Raw genomic sequence first — 20,750 nt, 5'->3', positions numbered from 1 at the left:
CAGATTAAAGGCAAAACTTATTTTGCTATTGGCCTTGGCCCTAATGGTCAGGCCGTAGTTATCTGTTTTCTCCTGTGGTGTGTGGGACTGTGTGGGTATAAGCACCAATCACATGCATACATGTCTACCTGTATTTCTGCATTACTCAACATTCTGTTACAAGACATCCAACTTTAAATCAGGGGAAAAAATCAGTACCTATAGGGTGCCCACTGTTAAAAGATAACTAGTAATCAACCTGTCATTGAATCCTGGTGTCCTGTCTGCACTGGGTGCATGTATTAGTTAGCTATTGTAGCATAACAAATCATCCAAAACTTATTAGTTCATAATTGAGATGGTCAGCCATTTAGGCTAGGCTGAGTGGGGCCGTTCTTCCGGTCTCAGCTGAGCTCTTTCAGACATGTATCATCAGCTGCTTGTTGACTAGCCAGCTGTGCTTCTGGGGGTGAGCTTCTAGTTCTGGGGTTGTCAACAGGGCACCTTGCTTCACCTCCCCATGGTATCTTATTTTCCAGCTGGCTAACATGGCTGTATTCATGGAGATGGCAGCATTCTGAAAGAAAAACAGAAGCATTCAAGACCATTTGAGCCTGGGCCCCAAACTAGCCCACTGTCATGTTCACAAGTTTCTACCACTCTGAGCCAATAAGGCCAGCCAGATCTAGGGTTTGGAAAACAGATTCTGGATCTTGATGGAAACAGTTGTAAAAGCACCTGCCAATGGGCATGGATACAGAAGAGATAAAAAATTGCCACCATTTTGCAATTAGTACCAGTCTACCTCTTTTCCATATGTGGTTCATAGAACTCTTTCACATCAAGAAAATTGTCCAAAGACCCACAGATACTAAGTGGCTGGGCTGAGACTCAGGATGAACTCTGTCTGACTCCAAAACCCATGCACCTCCGTAGATAACACTACTAAAGTAGCTGCCCTGCCCTAGACCCTTGAAATCCTGGAGAGTGAGACTTCTACAGAAGAAGCCAGATTCCTTTCAGATTTGTGCTCAGTACTGTTTATCATTGGGAATAATCATCTCAAGAAATTGCAGAAGCACTAGCTGGCTCACACGTATTGTTAGCACTTTGGTAGCCTGAGATGGGAGAATTAGGTGAGCTCAGGAGTTCCAGTGCAGCCTGGGCAACATAATAAAATGCTGTTTCCACGAAAAATAAAATAAAATAAAATTTAGCCAGCCATGGTGGTGCATGCCTGTAGTCCCAGCTACTTAGGTGGCAGAGGCAGGAGGATTGCTTGAGCCTGGAAGGTGAAGGCTGAAGTGAGCCATGATTGGTTACACCACTGCAATCAAGACTGGGTGATAGAGTGAGACCCTGTCTCAAAAAAAGAAAAGAAATTCAAGAAGCATTTTGAAAAGACATAGAATAATTTAAGGAAATAGCTGAGGGATGAGTTTAGGAAATCGAGGCCCAACAACACATTATTTATTTTTCATCATATAAAAAATTTTCAAAACTTTTAAAAGAGAAAGACTTTTTTTTTTTTTGAGACCAAATCTTGCTCTTTTGCCTATCCTGGAGTGCAGTGGCCTGATCTCTGCTCACTGCAACCTCTGCCTCCTGGGTTCAGCGATTCTCCTGCTTCAGGCTCCCGAGTAGCTGGGATTACAGGTGCACATCACTATGCCTAGCTAATTTTTTTTGTATTTTTGGTAAAGACGGGGTTTCACCATGTTGGCCAGGCTGGTCTTGAACTCCTGATCTCGTGATCCACCTGCCTTGGCCTCCCAAAGTGCTGGGATTACAGGTGTGAGCCACCACGCCCAGCCTAAAAGAAAAAAACTTTAGAGAAATTATATTTAACAGAGTTTATTTGAACATAGAATAATTTGCAAATTGGGCAGCCTGTGAATCCAGAACAGGGTCAGAGAGACTCCAGCACAGCCACATAATGAAAACAGATTTATGGACAGAAAAAGCAAAGGGACATACAGAAAATAGACATGAGGTGTAGAAACAGCCAGATTGACTACAGCTTGGGATTTGCCTTATTTGAACATGGCTTGAACACTTGATGTTATTTTATTGGTAAAAACACAGTGGTTGGTACAATAATAAGTTACAATCTATTTATGTATCCAGTTAGGTTTCAGTTTACTATGTACAAAAAAAACCTATTGAGCAAAATTGAACAGGAAAGGGGACAGCTTTAGACTATAATTAATTTAACAATTTCTCTTTTTGGTCATCTTCTCAATTTTGAAAGATAGACCAAAACTTTATACATTGATATTACGCTGTCACCCTCCAAAATGTACTTATTTAGTCTCAAATCCCACTGTTAAATAACAGAACTATGGATTTTGTAAAGTGGAAACAAGGACTTCTGGTTGTTATTACTTTTTAAGGGTTACAGTAAAGGAGTCCAACTTGTGTTGAATCTGCTTTTAAAAAAAAATTGGGCTGCTTTAGGATTTACCTATTTTCTTAAATTTTCAGTTTGATTATGTCACATTTAGCATGAGTGACTCCATTTTGGTTTTGCTTAGTCTGTTTGGGCCTAGTGCACAAGATCAGTCCAGAATGATGGCCTCCAATTTTGTCTTAAAAACTCTCGCATTTTGGTTAGAGTCTCACATAGGTCACAGTGTGACCAAAACTCAGGGTCTTAGTGCATCTCCCAGTTTTCATTGTTTTCAGTTTTTGTTCTTATCAGATAATTCAGAGGTTATGTAGAGTATCTTGTAGAGCCAAAATGCTCTTTTTTTTTTCTTGGGGGGGAGACAGTTTTGCTCTTGTTGCCCAGGCTGGAGGCTGGAGTGCAGTGGTGCGATCTTGGCTCACTGCAACCTCCATCTCCCAGGTTCAAGCAATTCTCCTCTCCCAGCCTCCTGAGTAGCCTGGATTACAGGTGCCACCACGCCTAGCTAATTTTTTTGTATTTTTAGTAGAGACGGGGTTTCACCATGTTGGCCAGGCTTGTCTTGAACTCCTGACCTCGGGTGATCCACCTGCCTTGGCCTCCCAAAGTGCTAGGATTACAGACGTGAGCCACCGAGCTCAGCCTCAAAATGTTTTTGTTTTGTTTTGTTTTTTTAAGCTCTTTAAAAAAATGATGGGAACATATCAAAGGGAGCCAGCCTGAAAGAACTCCCAATGGTTCAACCTGGAACAATAAAAGCATTCAAATGAATAATTAAAACACTGACCTATAAAATAAATCAAGTCAAATCAAATAAATACCCATGCATTCACACTGATATAAAAATCTTTAAATAAATAAAAATGAAAAAAAAGGATAGGGCAAGTAGATTTTACAGAATTCCAAATACTAATCAACATAGATAAAATGCTAAAGAAATCATCACAAAACCACCACAGTTATTATTGTATCAAAGGTTAACTGAGGAGTGTAAAATTGTAATGAACACTTAAAAATAAGCAGGGTATTCGCATAGCACCAAAGTATCTGACTAAATTGTTTCCTTCATTTTTAAAGCAACCTATGACTATTAAAAGCAACAATTATGACTATTATTGGATTTATAATATGTAGATGTAAAATTGTAACAGCAGCACAAAAGATCAAAGAAGAAAACAGAATTGTTCTGTCATAAGGTTTTAATATTTTACATTTATGAAAACCATGCAGTACTGTGTTATGTTATACAGCATAATATGTTATGTTAAAGATGTACATTGTCCTCTAAAGAGGACTACTAGAGGGGGATGGAAAGGAGGGGGGCAAGGGTTGTAAAACTACATAGTGGGTACTATGCTCACTACCTGGGTGCAGTATTCTCATGTAACAAACCTTGAAATGTAACCTCTGTATTTATAAAAAAATTTGAAATTTTAAAAAGGACACATATTGTAATCTCTTGAGTAACAACTAAAATAATGCAAAGATATGACACTTACATGCTGATAAAGAATTAAGTTAAATATTTAAAAATATATGTGTAAAAGCACTCATGGAGGTTTTAATCAGAATAGCTCAAAGCAAGAAACAGCCCAAATATCTATCAATAGGAAAATAAATTCACACATTCTAGAGCATCCACACAACAGAAAAGTACTCAGAAATATAAAGCAACAGGGTGGGTGCAGTGGCTCATGCCTGTAATCCCAGCTACTCACTCGGGATGCTGAGGCAGGAGAATCGCTTGAACCCAGAAGGGAGAGGTTGCGGTGAGCCAAGATCATGCCATTGCACTCCAGCCTGGGCAACAAGAGTGAAACTCCGTCTCAAAAAAAAAAAAAAAAAGCTTTCTCAAGCGAAAAGTCTGATGTTATAACAGTAGCTAAAAGGATATTAAGAAATATGTTTTGCTCATGGGACATTTCTGAAAAAGTCTCCAATACTAAAGGTACTTATTTCACTAGACAAGTTATAAACTGTTAAATACAGTATTACAGATAGAGTAGTTGGTTGTTTTTTTTTTTGAGACTGAGTCTCACTCAGTTGCCCAGGCTGTAGTACAGTGGTGCCATCTCAACTCACTACAACCTCCGCCTCTCGGATTCAAGCCATTATCCTGCCTCAGCCTCCCGAGTAGCTGGGATTACAGGCACCTGCCACCATGCCTGGCTAATTTTTGTATTTTTAGTAGAGACGAGGTTTCACCATGTTGACCAGGCTGGTCTTGAATTCCTGACCTCAGGTTATCCACTTGCCTCAGCCTCCCAAAGTGCTGAGATTACAGGAGTGAGCCACTGCACCCAGCCCTGATAAAATAGTGTTAAGCAAAGCTAACTACACGGACTGGATTGCTTTTGTAATTGAGACTGATGACAATCAGATTCACTGAGAGTGAAAAAAATGTGTTGACTATTATCAAATAGTCATTGGATGGCTTATGCACCAGATAACAGAACCTCATGTATCGTCTGCTACTGAAGTCTAATATGATTAAATGCAGCAAAACTTCAGTGCATTATGGCAAGGCATATTTTCACCAGGTAAAGAATGCTTTTAATGGTCTACTGACTGAGGACAGTAAAACTCTTTATAATCTATAACCCAGAGATCGAGTCTGCTTGCCATCCACACTGCAGCAAGACTTCAGGACCTTGAACCTTGGGTTGATAATCTAATGACTCAGAAGGGCCCCTCCAAACATTTGCAATTGTATATCCATTGGAGATCTTAAGGTAAAGCTAACCAGTAAAGTTTCTTCTCAAGAGCAGATGGCAATATTGATATAGATAGCTTTTTTTTTTTTTTGAGACAGAGCCTTGCTCTCTCATCCAGGCTGGAGTGCAGTGGTGTGGTGGTGGCTCACTGCAACCTCTGCCTCCTGGGTTCAAGCGATTCTTCTGCCTCAGCCTCACAAGTAGCTGGGACTACAAGTGTGTGCCACCATGCCCAGCTAGTTTTTGTATTTTTAGTAGAGTCGGGGTTTCACCATAATGGCCAGGCTGGTCTCGAACTCCTGACCTTGTGATCCACCCACCTCGGCCTCCCAAAGTGCTGGGATTACAAGCGTGAGCCACCGTACCTGGCCCAGATAGACTTTTTTTTTTTTTTTTTACAAGATCAAAAATCAAGACATCTCTGCTATCATACACTCTTTGTTCACTGTTTTTTTCTTATGGCTCTACAAATGACAGAAATCAAAAAAGATCTCTTGTGTGCACTCATGGCATATATACTTATATGTAGAAGATTTTGGCTGGGTGTGGTGGCTCACACCTGTAATCCCAGCACTTCAGGAGGCCGAGGCAGGCAGATCGCCTGAAGTTCTGTGCAGTCACTCCAGGAGTGCACAGGAGTGCAGTCACCACTCGAGAAAACCGATAACCACAGCCAGACAATTAGGGCCAAGGCCAAATAGCAAAATAAATGCCTTTAATCTATTTTCTCCATATCTAAACATTGGAGTTCAAGAGTGTGGACAGAACTGAAGACAGAGTTTTTTTCTCCTGTGGCCCCATCATCCTTTGTTCACTGCCTGATCTCTAAAACAAAGGTGGGCAACAGGTGGCCAGCAGTGGTTTACCTGTGGTTATTTTATTACTGCTGGCCTCAGCTCTTTCTATGGCCACTATCTGTTCCACCCTCAGAACTGAAGACAGATGTTAGTAGGGAGAGGCCCTTCCTTCACCTCTGGCCCTTCACACTGCTGACATCAGAGCTGCCATGTGTGGCTCCTGGCTGCCTGGAATATGCCTAGTCTGAACTGCAATGTGCTAGGAAGGTAAAATATGGAGTTATTTTCAAAAATTTAGTTGCAAATATTTATATACTTCATTAATAATTACATATTCCTCACACATTAAAATGATATTTTGGATATATTGGGTTAATTACATTCTTACAATCAATTCAACCTGTTCTTTGTTTCTTTTTAAAGTTTGGCTACTAGAAAATTCAAAATTCACGTGTGTCTCACATTCTACTTCAGAGGATTACCTCCTTTTTAAAATCTCAGGCTGCCTACTCAAAGGACTGTAAACCAGGAAGGTAAAAAAGCTGAATTTTTTTTTTTATTTTTTTCATTGAGACGGAGTCTCACTTTGTCACCCAAGCTGGAGTGCAGTGGCATGATCTCAGCTCACTGTAACCTCTGCCTCCCAGGTATAAGTGATTCTCCTGGCTCAGCCTCCTGAGTGGCTAGGATTACAGGTGCACGTAACCACACCTGGCTAATTTTTTTTTGAGATGGAGTTTTGCTCTTGTTGCCCAGGCTGTAGTACAATGGCACAATCTCAACTCACTGCAACCTCCACCTCCCGGGGGTTCAAGCAATTCTCCTGCCTCAGCCTCCCGAGTAGCTGGGATTACAGGCATGCACCACCACACCCAGCTAATTTTGTATTTTTAATAGAGATGAGGTTTCTCCATGTTGGTCAGACTGGTCTTGAACTCCTGACCTCACGATCCTCCTGCCTCAGCCTCCCAAAGTGTTTGGATTACAAGCATGAGCCACCGCGCTTGGCCAAAAAAAGCTGAAATTTTAAAACGTGTTATTATATTATTTTCATTTGTGTATAGCCATACAAATTTTTTTGAAATGGAGTCTCACTCTGTCGCCCAGGCTGGAGTGCAGTGGCATGATTTTGGCTCACTGCAACCTCCGCCTCCCGGGTTCAGGCAATTCTCTACCTCAGCCTCCAGAGTAGCAGATTGGCTCCTGCCACCCACATGTGCCACCTGCGCCACAGGTGCCGCCCACCATGCCAGGCTAATTTTTGTATTTTTAGTAGAGTTGGGGTTTCACCATGTTGGCCAGGCTGGTCTTGAACTCCTGACCTCGTGATCCACCCACCTCGACCTCCCAAAGTGCTGGGATTACAGGCATGAGCCACCGTGCCTGGCCGCCATATGATATATTATTTACAAATGTGTATGACCTTATATGCAAGGTTGAATGCAAATATCTTCTGGGGTGGGTCTAGCTCACCTCAGGGAGGAAGCCCTGCCTGAGAGGGCTGCAGCCCATCATTTAATCATATCTTCTGTCACTCAGGGCCAGAGAGGGTGGGGTTTTAAACATTATACAGGCTGGGTGCCATGGCTCGTGCTTGTAGTCCCAGCTACTCAGGAGGCCGAGGGAGAAGAATTGCTTGAACCTGAGAGGTGGAGGTTGCAGTGAGCCATCATGCCACTGCACTTTAGCCTGAATGACAGAGCGAGATTCCGTCTCAAAAAAAAAAAAAAAAAAAATGTTATCCAATCAGTGACTCTGGGCTGGGAACTGTCCAATCAGGCATGCAGCTGGAGCCAACAGGGTGGCTTCCAGGTTTGGTGGGGCTTTTGTCTCTCACTGCAGCTTGAGTTCCAGGTCTCATCTTCATTGCTCTGTGTCTTCTTCCCCTATAGATCCACAGCTAAGACACTGGGACCCCCTGGAAGCCTTGAAATGATGAGAGTGCCAGGAATGGGAAGAACTTTGTTCTGTGGGGTTCCCAGCTCCTATTTTTGCCTATTAAAACTTCATGGGAGTCACTCCAAAATATTTAAGAATTCAATTAAAGAGTGGTTTTAGAATTGTAGAGCACCCAGCTATGGTTTGTAGTTTGTGGTCTATGGGAGAGGCTTGAAGGAAAGTGTTTTGTGTCAGGCATCTGAGCTGAAGCTCAGCAATTATAACCCCTGTAACCTGCATATATATGTCCAAATGGCCTGCAGGAGCCAAGAAGTCTGAAGCAGCCAAAAAACCACAAAGAAAGTGAAACAGCCAGTTCCTGCCTTAACTGATTAACCAACATTACAACATTCCACCATTGTGACTTTTCCCTGCCCCATCTTAACTGATCAATCGACCCTGTGACATTCTTCTGGACAATGAGTCCCATGATCCCTCCACAATGCACCTTGGGACCCCCTCCCCTGCTAACAATAGATAGCTACCTTTAACTGTAATTTTCCACTGTCTACCCAAGCCCTATAGAGCTGCCCCTCTCCTATCTCCCTTTGCTGACTCTCTTTTCGGACTCAGCCCACTTGCACCCCAGTGAATAAACAGCCTTGTTGCTCACACAAAGCTTGTTTGGTGGTCTCTTCACCTGGATGTGCTTGACATTTGGTGCCGTGACTCGGATTGGGGGACCTCCCTTGGGAGGTGAATCCCCTGTCCTCCTGCCTTTTGCTCCATGAGAAAATCCACCTACAACCTCGGGTCCTCAGACTGGCCCAAAAAACATCTCACCAATTTTAAATCGGGTAAGCACCATCTTTTTATTCTCTTCTCCAACCTCTCTTGTTATCTCTCAACCTCTTTCTCCTTTCAGTTTTGGCACCACCCTTCAATCTCTCCTTTCCTTTAATTTCCTTTCCCTTTCTGGTAGAGACAGAGAAGACGCGTTTTATCCATGGACCCAAAACTCCAGCACTGGTCGCAGACTCGGGAAGACAGTCTTCCCTTGGTGTCTAATCACTGCAGGGATGCCTGCCCGATTATTCACCCACATTCTAGATGTGTTTGATCACCGCGGGGATGAAACCTGCCTTGATCCTTCACCTTGGTAGCAAGTACCACCTCCTGTGGGTGGCAAGTACCACCCCTCTCTCTCTGTGTCTTTACCCTCTCTTTTCTCTAAACTTACCTTTTTACTATGGGCAACCTTCCGCCCTCCATTCCTCCTTCTTCCCTCTTAACCTGTGTTCTAAAAACCTCAAAACCTCTTCAACTTTCACCTGATCTAAAACCTAAGCATCTTATTTTCTTCTGCAGCACCGCTTGGCCCCAATACAAACTTGATAATGGCTCTAAATGGCCAGAAAATGGCACTTTTGATTTCTCCACCCTACAAGACCTAGGTAAGTTTTGTCAAAAAATGGGCAAATGGTCTGAAGTGCCTGATGTCCAGGCATTCTTTACACATTGGTCCCTCCCTAGTCTCTGCTCCCAATGTGACTCATCTCAAATCTTTCTTCTTTCTCTCCTGTCTGTACCTTCAGCCTCCAACCCAAGCTCTGGATCCTTTAAATCCTCCTTTTCTACGGACCCATCTGAACTTTTCCCTCCTCCCAGGCTGCTCCTCCCCATGCCAAGCAATTCTTCCTCAGCCTCCACTCCCCCACCCTATAATCCTTCTATCACCTCCCCCCTTACAGTTTCATTCTGTGACTAGCCCTCCCCAACCTGCCCAACAATTTCCTCATAGAGAGATGGCTGGAGCTGGAGGCATAGTCAAGGTTAATTATCCTTTTTTCTTTATCCAATCTCTCTCAAATCAGTTAGCATTTAGGCTCTTTTTCATCAAATATAAAAACCCAGCCCAGTTCATGGCCCATTTGGCGGCCACCCTTAGACACTTTACAGCCCCTAAATCGTGAAGGGCCAGAAGGCCATCTTATTCTCAATATGCATTTTATCACCCAGTCAGCTCCTGACATTAAGAAAAGCTTCAAAAATTGGAATCTGGCCCTCAAACCCCACAACAAGAATTAATCAATCTCACCTTCAAGGTGTTCAACAATATACAAGAGGCAACCAAGTGGCAACATCTTTCAGAGCTGCAACTGCTTGCCTCCACTGTAAGACAAACTCCAGCCATGCCTTTGGCACACAAAAACTGCAGAACAACCAAACCGCAGCCTCTGGGCACTCCTTTAAAACCTCCTCATGGACCTTGCTTCAAGTGCCACAAAACTGGCCACTGGGCCAAGGACTGCTCACAGCCCAGGATTCCTCCTAAGCTGTGTCCCATCTGAGCAGGACCCCACTGGAAATCAAACTGTCCAGCTAATATTGCAGCCACTTCTAGGGCCCCTGGAGCTCTGGCTCAAAGCTCTCTGGCTGACTCCTTCCCAGATCTCCTTGGCAAGACTGATGCTGCTCGATCGCCTCGGAAGCCCCCTGGACCATCATAGATGCCAAGCTTCGGGTAACTCTTACAGTGGAGGGTAAGTCCGTCCCCTTCTTAGTCAATATGGAGGCTACCCACTCCACATTACCTTCTTTTCAAGGGCCTGTTTCCCTTGCCTCCATAACTGTTGTGGGTATTGACGGCCAGGCTTCTAAACCTCTTTAAACTCCCCCACTCTGGTACCAACTTGGACAACATTCTTTTATGTACTCTTTTTTAGTTATCCCCACCTGCCCAGTTCCCTTATTAGGCCAAGACATTTTAACTAAATTATCCACTACCCTGACTATTCCTGCACTACAACCACATCTCATTGCCGCCCTTCTTCCCAACCCAAAGCCCGTTTTGCATCCTCCCTTTGTATCTCTCCACCTTAATCCGCAAGTATGGGATACCTCTACTCCCTCTTTGGCAACTGACCATGCACCCCTTACCATTCCATTAAAACCTAATCACCCTTATCCCACTCAATGCCAGTATCCCATCCCACAGCAGGCTTTAAAGGGACTGAAGCCTGTTATCACTCGCCTGCTACAGCATGGGCTTCTAAAGCCTACAAACTCTCCTTAAAATTCACCCATTTTACCTGTCCAAAAACCGGACAAGTCTTACAGGTTAGTTCAGGATCTGCACCTTATCAACCAAATTGTTTTGCCTGTCCACCCTGTGGTGCCCAACCCGTACACTCTTTTGTCCTCAAAACCTTCCTCCACAACTCACTATTCCATTCTTGATCTTAAAGATGCCCTTTTCACTATTCCCTTGCACCCCTCATCCCAGCCTCTCTTTGCTTTTACATGGACTGACCCTGACACCCATCAGTCCCAGCAGCTTACCTGGGCTGTACTGCCATAAGGCTTCAGGGACAGCCCTCATTACTTCAGCCAAGCCTTTTCTCATGATTTACTTTCTTTCCATCTCTCTGCTTCTCACCTTATTCAATATGTTGATGACCTTCTTCTTTGCAACTCCTCTTACCAATCGTCCCATCAGGACAGTATCCTACTTCTTTAACATCTCTACTCAAAGGGGTACCAACTATCTCCCTCTAAGGCTCAAATTTCTTCCCCTAGTGTTACATATCTCAGCATAGTCCTCTGTCAACATACATGCACTCTTCCTACAGACTGTGTTCAGTTAATCTCACAGACCCCTATCCCCACCACCAAAACAACAACTCCTTTCCTTTGTAGGCATGGTTGGATACTTTCACCTTTGGATACCTGGGTTTGCCATCCTAACAAAACCGTTATATAAACTCACAAAGGAAAACACAGCTGACCCCATTGATCCCAAATCCTCTCCCCACTCCTCTTTCCATTCCTTAAAAACAGCTCTAAAAACTGCTCCCACACCAGCTCTCCCTGACTCATCCCAACCCTTTTCATTATACACAGCCAAAGTGCAGGGCTGTGCGGTTGGAATTCTTACACAAGGACTGGGACCATGCCCTGTAGCCTTTTTGTCCAAACAATTTGACCTTACTGTTTTAGCCTGGCCCTCATGTCTGTGTGCGGTGACTGCCACCACTCTAATACTTTTAGAGGTCCTCAAAATCACAAACTATGCTCAAGACGTCCTCAAAATCACAAACTATGCTCAACTCACTCTCTACAATTCTCATAACGTTCAAAATCTATTTTCTTCCTCACGCCTGAGGCATATACTTTCTGCCCCCAGCTCCTTCAGCTATACTCGCTCTCTTTTGAGTCTCCCATAATTACCATTGTTCCTGGCCTGGACTTCAATCCAGCCTTCCACATTATTCCTGATACCATACCTGACCCCCATGACTGTATGTCTCTGATCCACCTGGCATTCACTCAATTTCCCCATGTTTCCATCTTTCCTATTCCTCACCCTGATCACACTTGGTTTATTGATGGCAGTTCCACCAGGCCTAATTGCTACTCACCAGCAAAGGCAGGCTATGTGATAGTCTCTTCCACATCTTTCATTGAGGCTATTGCTCTGCACCACTCCACTACCTCTCAGCGAACCAAACTCATTGCCTTAACTCAGGCCCTCCCTCTTGCAAAGGTACTGCATGTCAATATTTATACTGGCTCTAAATATGCCTTCCATATCCTGCACCATCATGCTGTTATGTGGGCTGAAAGAGGGTTCCTCACCATCACAAGGCTCTTCAAATTATCAATGCCTCTCTAATAAAGGCTCTCCTTAAGGCTGCTCTCCTGCCAGCCAAGGCTGGGGTCATTCATTGTAAAGGACACCAGAAACCAACTGATCTTATTGCTAAAGGAAATGCCTATGCTGACAGGACAGCAAAAGAAATAGCAAATGCCTCCACACCCACATATATTCCAGCCCTCACTCCAAAAGGCCAATATTTTTTTCTCCTCTATCACCCCCACCTACTCCTCTTCTGAAAACCTGCTCTGCTAGTCTTTTCCCACTCAGGGCAAGTGGCTCTTAGATCATGAAAAATTTATTCTTCCTCAGCTTTATCCAGGAAACAAAGATTATTTTACTTATTATCTCTCCTGCATAGGATCTGCAATCACAACTACTGAACTTCTCCATTCACATCACCACCCACACCTATGGAAAAAGGGTAATATAATAGGTCATTGGCTTAACAACAGGGAATCCTATTCATATGATGGAAAATGGGGAAAAAAGCTTTGGTACATAAAACATTATTCCTTCCTTGGTCTAAAAACTCATCGCCACCTACATTAAAGCTAATATGCCTGATTACTGTTTTTAGAGAACTTATTTTATTAGGGCAGTTCCAAGCTCAAAAATATGCTGACTGGCACCTTTTTAGCCACATAAATAATGCACCCTAGACCTGAAACTTACTGGACTAACTCATTATAAAATTTTCTTTAAGGTGTCCACGCAGTCCCCGGTCATGCTTGAAGCAGTCCTGAGAAATATCACCCTACCCCAATGACCATCACTAAAAAGTTATATTTTCTTTATCTTTTCTTATAACTTTCTATTTTAAAAATAAAGACAGGAATGTCAGGCCTCAGCTGAAACTCAGCCATTATAACCCCTGTGACCTGCACATATACGTCCAGATGGCCTGCAGGAGCCAAGAAGTCTGGAGCAGCTAAAAAACCACAAAGAAATGAAACAGCCAGTTCCTGCCTTAACTAATTAACCCACCTTATGCCATTCTACCATTATGACTTGTTCCTGATAAAGCTGCCCCTCTTCTATCCCCCTTTGCTGACTCTCTTTTTGGACTCAGCCCACTTACACCCAAGTGAATAAACAGCCTTGTTGCTCACAGAAATCCTGTTTGGTGGTCTCTTCACATGGATGCGCTTGACATTTTGTAAAATGCATAATGAAGAAAACCAAATTTAGTAATTGGTTAGGTACAATTATGTGGTTTCTTTATTTGTACTGTTGCGGGAAAGTAAGGAACTAGGGAGACCAAATGGAGTGCAGGGAAGTGTTTATTTAAGGTGTACACTGGCACAGCAGACACGTGACCTGAAACAGCCCAGAACAAAGAAAATGTGTCCCCTTTAAGCATTTTGAGGTGGGCACTGTGTGAAGCAGGAAGCAGGCTTACAGAAATGAGAACAAAGGCTGCTGTGACACTTTTGCAACATGTCTTACATCTCTGGGAAAACTTGGTTTGCCGCTTATGCTTATCTGTCTTGTGACTTTGCAGCTGTGCAAGGAAGAAAGAAACAAGAGTTTACAGAGCCTACAAAATATATGGAAGGTAGATGTGGTTAATGTTTCTTGGGACAGACAGTTAATATTCTCTTCTAACTTTAACTTCAGGGGGCTCCTTAAATTCTTTTTAGCCTTGGTTAATACAGCAATTCATTCTATGAGCTATTGTTATTTCTCTTACTATTGCTATAATCTTTACTATTATTACTTATGCTATTATTCTGTTATTTTCTTAAGTTCCTACTTCAATAAATTAAAGGTGAAAATTTCCTGGTTATGTAATCAGAGGTTAATTGGCAGTTTATAGTTGGTGAAGCCTGAATTTTGTTTCTCTGAATGTAGTAATTAAAAATAATGCACCTGAGTTAGTTTTTTTTTAAGTATGAACCCAGGGACTAGAGACACCTTAGTCTAATTGCCTGCCACTTAATTATTTTCACACAACATGGGGAACTGATTTTCTGCTGCATTTTTCACCGGTGTCCCAAGCAGGGTCTTAAGTCTAAACCCCCATGCCCCATATCTCCAGCCTCACTCTGGCTTGCAGTAAGATACTAAATTTCCAGGTTCTTCTGGCATTCCCAAATGCCAGCTTTTTCTCCCTAATTCACATTATCACTTCTTTGTCTTTTAGTGTACTTTTTAATACCATATTTTAATTAATTATTTTTTGGCAAAGCATTAAATGGTGCTTTTAAGAAGTTGTATTAACTGTTTGTAAATATTTCCCCTGAGGAGAAAGCAAATAATAATCCCCTGATGCTGTATGGTAGAAAATCTCTGTGTCTCTTTTCGTTTTATTTTCTCTAGGCACAGAGGTCTTATCAGAATCTTTTTGAGTTAAAGTTCTGCTTTGGAAAATTTATGGGGTGATGTGTCCTCAGCCACCCTTTAGTTTTTTGCTGGTCCTGGGTTTAGTACTATCTGGGGATAAACTGAGATATCTGCCATGCTTATGTCAGCTTGAGTGTCCAGTAGATATTAGCTTCTGGTTTATTTTCTCCCTTAGGATGACCTGAAGTATGGAGTGTATCCTTTCAAGGGAGCAAGTGGATACCCTGGGGCTAAGAGGAATCTTCTGGTGTACTCTAACTTTGAAAAGGTGTTAAAATTGCCTTCACCCAACTCAGCTTTCATTTCTTGGAGACAAATTGCTGGTCAGCCAATCAGATGCTGATAATGAGGGGAAAACACAGACATAATTTCTGCCCCCTGGATTCTGTAAGGGGGCAGAAGAATAGTGAAATAAATATAGTACAAGAAAAAGAGCGGTGGCTCATGCCTGTAATCCTGGCACTTTGGGAGGCCAAGGCAGGCAGAGCATGAGGTCAGGAGATTGAGACAATCCTGGCTAACACAGTGAAACCCGGTCTCTACTAAAGATACAAAAAATTAGCCAGGTGTGGTGGCGGACAACTGCAGTCCCAGCTACTCAGGAGGCTGAGGGAGGAGAATGGTGTGAATCTGGGAGGCAGAGCTTGCAGTGAGCCAAGGTCACGCCACTGCACTCCAGCCTGGGTGACAGAGCAAGACTCCATCTCAAAGAAAAAAAAAAAGTGAAAAATTTGTGACCAAAAAAATAGTATTGGAACAGAAATTAAAAGAAATTAAAGAATGTGTAAGCAGAAACTCAATTGTATGTAAGAAAACCCAATTCCTCCTGAGAAAGAGAAAGAGCTGGAGTCCTTTAAAAATTAACCGCCTGTTTTTCTGTGGCTAGCAAGCCATATCTCTCCTCCTTTCCCAGGCATTTTGAAGACCCTGTTTCTCTAGCTGTGCAGCTGCAAGGTCACTAGATAGATAAACTCAAGTTGTAAAACATGTTTTTCCTTGGAAAGTAAAAAATTATGTAATGCATGTATCAACTAATTGAATAACTGTCTTTGTTTTTCACTTCTGTAATATTCTCCCTGCACAGATCTCACCCTGCCACCCCACAAAATGCTTAAAAGGTAACTTAAATCTTTGTTCAGGGCTCAGTCCTTTGATGTTAATCTGACTAGGCCAGTGCACCTAAATAATAAATATCCTCCTCAACCCCATCGGTCTCTCTGATTTCTTATCAATTCCACTACATTTCTGGGGGCTTGTCTGGGATTGGAGATGACAGATTTACTGTCTCTTTTGCCTGTGGTACTAGAGCCCTGGGGCTGGGGGAGACCCAGCATCCACGGCATGCCCCAGGGGAGCTTCACCTGGATAAAGACCGGCTCTCCCCGCATCCCAGCACCCTGCCTGGCAGCACAATGAAACTGGGGATGGGTCTGCAGGACAATACCAGCACTTCAGGAACCATGGTAAGGAGTAAGGGCCCAAGGTAGGAATGCCCATCCCATAGAGATGAAGAGGAGCATGATCACCTCCTGGAGACTGACAACTAATCCAACCCAGAGTGGCTGGGGGTGGCAGGAGTGGCCTGCCAATTTGGATGAACCTCATGTCCCCACTAACAAAGTGAAAGTGGTTCGCTGGATCTGGAGACAGGAATTGGGAATGTGTGGGTGTGTGTGAACCTACCTGGGACATGAGAGAGTCTCGTTTCATCTGATGAGGAGTCCTGGGGTATGAGTGGTGTGTGTATGTGTATGAATGTGGGAGCCTAAGTAGGCTCACCCAGGACAAGAAAGAGGCTCATTTCATCCAATGAGGAGTCTTGGGGCAGGGGAGGTGTGTGAAAGTGTGTGAATGAAACCACCATTCTTAATGTTCACAGTGCAAAAGGAAAGGACACTGGAAGGATGAAGGTCAGAAGAATAAAGAAAATGGTCAAGGCCATGGTATAAAAAAACCACTGGCCAAGGGTTACTGCACCCAGGAGAAACCCAAGACCCCCTGCACCTGCTGTGGAAGGCAGAATATAAAGTGTCAAGAAAAAAAGCTCAAATCTCCTCTAAAAGTGTCCAGTATTTAAGCTTTTATGTAAGCCAAGAGGAAAGATGGCTTAGTAGTGAACACAACAGGCTGTTTGTTCACTTCCTACTCCAACCACCCTGCGTCAAATAATAGAGTTCCTAAGGGCAGCAAGGTTCTGCAGCATTTAGATCCCAAATTTCTTGCTCATCACTAAGCCATTATATGAAGCCACAAAGGGGAGGAAAGAAAAAGACCCTCCTCTAGGAGGCCAATCAAGAGAATGCTTTTAAAGAAATCAAAGATGCCTTAACTCAGACCCCAGCTTTAGGACTGCCAGATCTAACTAACTAAGCTTTTCTTCTTATATGTCCACAAGTGAAAGGGAGGACATAAGCGTTCTAACTCAAGCCATACGGTCATGGCATCGACCAGCAACATACTTATCCAGGCAATTAGACTCTGTGGCACTTGGATGGCCTCCTTGTTTTAAAGCACTAGCTGCCACTGCCCTACTGGTGCAAAAAAACTAATAAATTGACTTTAGAGACTGTGAATATCCTAAACCTGGCTACCTTGCTCCTCACTGAGTCAGTGCCAGGGGGCCCCCTTCTTTGCTGTGTGGACATGGTAGATTAAGTGTTCTCAAGCCAGAGAGATTTAACAGATTGGCCCCTTGGGGACCCAGACATTGAATATTTTACTGATGGAAGCAGTTTCATACTAAAAGGAGTCCACTGAGCTGGGTATGCAGTGGTGACTTTGGACTCAGTAATACAGTTGCAGTCTTTGCCTACAGAAAACTCTGCTTAGAAAGCAGAGCTGATAGCTCTGACAAGAGCTCTCTGGCTAGCAAAAGACCAAAAGACAAATATTTACACAGATTCCAAATATGCTTCTGCCACTTTGCATGTTCATGATGCTATTTACAAAGAAAAAACACTTTTAACTGCTGGAAGTAAATAAAATACAAGGACGAAATTCTACAGCTCTTAAATGTTGTATGGGCCCCAAAAGAGGTGGCAGTGATGCACTGCAAGGGGCACCAAAAAGCAAGAACACCAAAGGCTAAAGAAAAAAGTAAAAAGGCAGACAAAGAGGCAAAGCAGGCTGCAATGACAACTCCACTTTCTAAAGAGGAAGTCTTAGCTATGCCTCTCCTCCCAGAGATTCCCCTCCCGGAGATCCCAAGTTACGCTCCAAATGAAAACGCTTGGTTTGGTCAGAAAACAGGAGTATATATTAAAGATGCATGGTGGCTATTCTCTGATGGGAGGCTAGCCGCCCCAGAGACAATAACCCAAGGTTTGTGAAGCAGATCCATCAAGGAACACACATTAGAAGGATGGCCCTAGAGACTTTGGTAGGTTGACATTTCTATGTGCCATGGCTCTCTGCCACCACCCATGCTGTTTGTGAACAATGTCTATCTTGTGCCTGGAATAATCCAAAACAAGGACCTACTTGGCCCCCAGGAGTTCAGGAAACAGGAGCCATGCCCTGTGAAAAACTGCTTATGGACTTCACCTAATTGCCCTGAGAGGGAGGGCTATCAGTACATGTTGGTGTTCCTTTGCACCTTTTCAAGATAAGTCAAGTCCTTCCTCACCCAGACAGAGAAGGCACTAGAGGTGACCGAAGTGTTGTTAAAAGACATTATTCCCAGATTTGGACTGCCTCTAAGATCAGACAATGGACAAACACTTGTGGCTGAAATTGTTCAGGACTTAACTCGACTATTAAAAATAAAGTGGAAATTACATACAGCCTACAGGCCACAGAGCTCAGGTAAAGTGGAGTGCATAAACCAGACACTCAAACAGCTGCTGAGGAAATTTTGTCAAGAAACTCATCAAAGGTAGGATCAGGTGTTGCCCATGGTTCTCCTCTGAGTCAGGTGCACTCCCACCAAACAAACTGGGTATTAGCCCTATAAGATTTTGTTCAGCCGACCACCCCCCATCATAAGTCAGATTAAAGGTAATCTCTATAAACTAGGAAAACTAACTTTGAGAAGGCAAATGCAGGGTTTAAATATGGCCATGCAAAAGATGCATGGCTAGGTATAAAAAAAAAAAAGCCTATAAATCTAACAGACCCAATACACCCTTTCAAACCTAAGGACTTTGTTTATGTTAAAAAAAAAAATGGAATCCAACCACTCTAGGACCCATAGAGGATAGGCCCCATATTGTAATCATGTCTACTTCCACTGCTGTTAAAGTTGCAGGTGTCACACCTTGGATTCACCATAGTCAGCTGAAACCAGTGGCAGCAGTGACTCCCGATGATGACCAGTGGATTAACCAACAAGACCCAGATTACCCCACCCGAATAGTCCTACAGCAAAACCCAACCACCAGTAAGAAGGACAACTGCCCTGCTCTGACCACACCGGAGGCTGGTCAGTCTACGCATGGCTGAAGCTAGAGGATCCTGCAAGCTCTATTGTAGTCACATCCTGGAAGCTGACTAGTCTATGCACAGCTGAAGCTAAGAGGACCATCTCCAGATAAGTAAACGTAGATACAATTAATAAGCCTAGTTATAATTCTATCAATACTGATTGCTCTGTTATTACTGCAAATGCTTCAAATGTCTATGCCCACAGGAAGGTTTGCTGTGCCCATGTGTAGTGTAAGCATGTTTATATTACATACACTTGTGTTCGTACCATTTTTGCCTATACTAAAAGGGGAGAAATCTCTAAAAAAAAAAATGCCCACACAGTGTAGACACTACCTGGGTAAGGAATACCATAGTTACAACTCTACTGGACCACACCGACTATAAATGTACAGAAACCAAGTTAGGAACCTGCACATACAATCAGACCACCTATTTAGTCTGTGACCCAAGAAACAATCAGCTATATGTGTGTCATGACCCCACGCTCTTACCCTATGAATTCTGGTTTAAAGTACATATTAAATCAGAGAAAAAAAAAAAGGAGAGCTTATAGCTTGAACCAAAAAAGCCACTCCCTCCTATAAAGGGCCTATTTCCTTGTACTATGATGCCTGCCATGCCACTTATGTTCATAATCCCAAAAACCAGATTATAAGACAAGGACATGCAATCCTTTAAATTTTACTGTCTTAAAGCCAGAGCTACCTTTTTGGTCTACAGGACAGACAGCACTATTATGAGTTGATAGACAAGGAGCAGGCCTTAGAGTTCCACTACTCATTGTCAGAAAGACTAGAAGGACTCAAATGCGTTCAACCCCACAATTCTGCGTCCATAAGTCATTCTATAAGCATTTTCATCAGACAGTGCCTGAGCTTCCCCCATCAACTGAAAACTTATTTGCTCAACTAGCTGAAAACATAGCTGGCAGCTTAGGAATTTCCTCATTCTATGTATGTGGAGGAACTAATATGGGGGACCAGTGGCCATGGAAGGCAAAGAAATTAATGCCACAAGATAACTTCATTTCGCTTAACCCTGCCAGTGAACCAACAGCCTCAGCCAGTGTTTGGTTGTTAAAAACCTCCATAAGTGGAAAGTACTGTATCACCCGATGGCGAAAGGCTTTCACAGAGGCAGTGGGAGAAACAACCTGCCTAGGGCAACAGTATTATGATGAGACTAAAAACAAAACTCTATGGAGAAACACTGAGAATGACTCCTACTTACTAGATCCAAACCCTTTCTCTTGATTCTGTACTCTAAGCCACACTTGGCTTTAGCTAGAGGCTCCAAATGCTTGAAAGGCACCCTCTGGCCTATATTGGATCTGTGGAGCACAGGCATATCAACAACTGTGAGCTAAATGGACAGGGGCATGTGTGTTAAGAACAATCAAGCCATCTTTCTTTCTAATTCCTCTAAAGCAAGTGGAACTCTTAGGATATCCAGTTTATGATGAAAATAAATGAACTAGAAGAAGCATAATCACAAAAATAGACACAAATATCAAAAAGGATGTAGACATAGGAAACTAAAAAGATAAT

The sequence above is a fragment of the Pongo pygmaeus genome, chromosome 20 (genome assembly GCF_028885625.2).
Source record: "Pongo pygmaeus isolate AG05252 chromosome 20, NHGRI_mPonPyg2-v2.0_pri, whole genome shotgun sequence".
Taxonomy (NCBI): Eukaryota; Metazoa; Chordata; class Mammalia; order Primates; family Hominidae; genus Pongo; species Pongo pygmaeus.
The sequence above is the reverse complement of the archived record's forward strand: the minus strand, read 5'-3'. Positions refer to the sequence as shown.